Source organism: Parus major, unplaced genomic scaffold (genome assembly GCF_001522545.3).
Source record: "Parus major isolate Abel unplaced genomic scaffold, Parus_major1.1 Scaffold360, whole genome shotgun sequence".
In the NCBI taxonomy this organism is placed as follows: Eukaryota; Metazoa; Chordata; class Aves; order Passeriformes; family Paridae; genus Parus; species Parus major.
In genome coordinates this window covers 1-3,385 of record NW_015379291.1, presented here as the reverse complement: position 1 = coordinate 3,385, position 3,385 = coordinate 1, and positions in this window count along the sequence as shown.

Below are 3,385 nucleotides of genomic sequence, written 5' to 3'. Positions count from 1 at the left end.
AAATCCACCACAAAATCCAGCACGAAATCCACCAGGAAATCCAGCACGAAGGACTGGCAGGATTTTCCACCGCAGAGAAAAACCCAGGACACCCAGACGGCAGAAGACGCTTCCTCGGGACCCAACCCTGGGGGTGAAACGAAGCCCCCAGGGAGAGGGTTCCACCCTAAATCCCGATTTTCTCCTCCAGATGGGAGGTGCACGAGTTCAGCTGCTCCAGCTCACGTCAGCAGCTGGAAAACCCTGCGAGGACCCACGCAAGCCGAGGCCGCTGCTGACGGCAGCCGAGCAGGGCAGGGTGGCAGGAGCTGAACCAAAGTCACGAATCTGCCCCCAAATTTGGGGTTGCCGCTCAAGTCGGTGCCGGTTTTGGTATTCACCTCCCATTTCTCAGGGTTTTGGGAGGGCAAGTTATTGCTTGCAGCCCTTCTGCACGATCTAGGTGGTGACAGAAGTTGTTTTTCTTTAAAAACACCCCAAAACCATACATATTTTAAAGGTCTGAGATGCTTTTAGGGCTGGGATTTCAGGAGTGGCAGCACCTGGATGAGCAGCACAGAGCCGGCAAGGCACCGGAGCCACACTTTGGGAGGGAGGGAAATGGGAGGAAGAGGAGGATGGATGATGCTGCTTGTCCCTGCTCCTGTCACCACCCCCAGAGCCCCCCCTGGGGCAGGGGAACCATCCCAGCACATCCTGACCCCTCTTTACCACCCAAAAAGTGGGGCCAGGCTCTGTCCGAGCTGCTGGCGGCTCCCGGGGCCGGGGCTGCTCCGCTCCCAGAACATTCCCAAGCGCATTTCTGCCCTGCTGACGGGTTAAAAATAGAAACCATCAGTATTATTGTCCTGCAAGCAAAAATAGAAAGATCACATCCTCCCTGCTGAAAAGCGACGCAGCAGGGACCTCTCTGAACACGGGCACAGGGGAGAGCTCTATTTCGGGAGTGGGGAACTTGGGAAGTTAGAATCCTGAAAATTGTGATGTTGGCGCATTGCAGCATTAAACATCCATGGAAAACTGGCCTTCCCCCTCCTCTCCCGGCTTCCCTGGGGTTCTGTTCAGGTTTTCAGGCTCGAGGAGGGTGCTCAGGCCTGCAGGACACTCCCAGTGAGGAACGCGCTGCCCCAGCGCTGCCCTCGCAGATGGGAACGGCCCCGATCCAGTTTGGGAGTGCTCTTGTCACCACCGTCCCCACTTGACGCTTCCCAGCTCCCAAGGAAGCAGGAAAACCCCATCCCTGCTCTGATTCCCAAAGCTCCGAGCAGCTGGCACATTCCTGCTCCAAAGCAGCTCGCAGGGTTCCCCCTAAAGGGAAGAGCCAGCGCTGATCCCGGAGCAGGAGATGCCCTGAGCTTCCTTGACCCATTCCCTGCTCCCATCCCCTTTCCCTGCTCCCATCCCCTTTCCTTTCTCCCATCCCCTTTCCCTGTTCCCATCCCCTTTCCCTGCTCCCATTCCCTTTCCCTGCTCCCATCCCCTTCCCCTGCTCCCATCCCCTTTCCTTTCTCCCATCCCCTTTCCCTGTTCCCATCCCTTTCCCTGCTCCCATCCCTTTCCCTGTTCCCATCCCTTTTCCCTGCTGGCTGCAGAGGGAGGGGGGCCTCAGCCCGAACCTCGTTTTTGGAAAGAGAAGATTCCTACACGAGCCCGGCCTTTCCCTGAGTGTTTGTGCTCAACGCACGGGGCCGCTCCCACCCAGCTGGGACCCGGCTCCAGATCCAACCTTTTTGCTCAGCAAATCCCCCGGGAGAGGAGAGGAATGCGGCAGGGTCACATCCAGCTGCGCCCGGGAATCCTGGCTCTCGCAAAGGAGGGGAAAATCCACGGGCGAGGAGGCGATGTCTGTCCCTGGGGACGGCTCTGAAGCACCGGGAGCCCGGAGCCCAAAGCGAGCCGAGCCCCAGCACTGACCCCACAGCACACCAGGGACCCCTCCCAAACCCAGGCTGCTCCTTCCAGCCCCGGGCAGGAGCAGCCTGGGAGGAGCTGGGGTGGAGAGGTCGCTCCATCATCCCCAACATCTCCCCCTGTCCCCGCTGAGGCCGCCGATCCCCCCAGGATGGAGGGCAGGGAATGCACAGAGCATTCCTCACTGCACCCCTCCCCTCCTCCCCAAAACAAAACCACCCAGAAACAGAAGGGAACCGGTCACAAAATCCCGGCAGTAACTCCACAACAATTCCAGGCAGTCCCATTCCCAGGAGGAGGCTGCTCTGGCCTCTCCCCCCTCCAGCAGAGCCCCTCATCCCGGGCCAGGTGCCCTGGGCCAGCCCCCGGGGCCATTCCCTCATTTCATTCCGTGCACATCCCAGCTGGCATTTCAACCCCCAGCCAGTGCCAGATTTCTCTCTGCTGAGCCAATGCACTTGGAAATACATGACGACTTCAGCAGATTAATTGGAAACACAGCCTGGGTGTTGCAATCCCAGGAATGACTCCAATTTCAGGAACAAATGTTTTCATAGAATCACAGAATCAGAGAATGTTCTGAGCGGGAAGGGACCCACAAGGATCATCCAGTGCAACCCCTGGCCCTGCACAGACAGCCCAACAATCCCACCCTGAGCATCCCTGGCAGCACCGTCCAAATGCCCCTTGAGAATCTTCACCATTTCTCCATCCCAAAACTGGGACAGACTCCACTCACACCTGGGATTATTCTCCTAATGTGGTGTGTTCCAATTAAAAGCCTTCCCAAGAAGATTTAAGACACACCACGGAAGAGGCAGGAAGAATTTTAGTTTGCTCTGTAAATCTCCTCTTAAAACCTCGCTGGTTTTCAGCATCCCAGAGCTCCTCTCAGCCCCTCCACAAAACCAGACCCAAACTCTTCCCCCAAGATCCTGAATACCCAGCAGGGCTGGGAGAGGGATGATGATGGAGAAGGGTTCCCTGGATGGAAATCATTCCTGTGCTCCCACATTTCCCACCCCTAGCAGCAAAACCTCTCCCCTTGCAGGGCTTTCAGCATCTGTCGGCTCTTTCTCTGCTCACCCCCGTCTGCTGCCAACCTCTGCAGCCTCTGCAGCCCTTCAGGGTTGAACCTGATGGTCCTGGAGGTGTTTTCCGACCTCAACAATTCCATGGTTCTCCCCTCGCTGCCAGAACTGAAAAGCTCTTTGGTGGCCCAGAGCTGTGTAGGGGTGATGAGGGAAGGGGAAAAGCTGTTCTGTCCACCCCCAGAGCCTGGCAGGGAGCTCTGCTTTGGCATCCCACTGCCAGGGCTCCCAAATCCCAACAAAATCCCTGTGGGATGTGGAAGGGACCTGTGGCTGCTGCTGGAGGGAAAACGGGGAGCCGGGAGCTGGTTTGGCTCTGAGAGCACCCAGGGGTTGGTGACACCAAAGGGGGGGTCTGGAGGGGCTCTGGGGGGGTCTGAGGG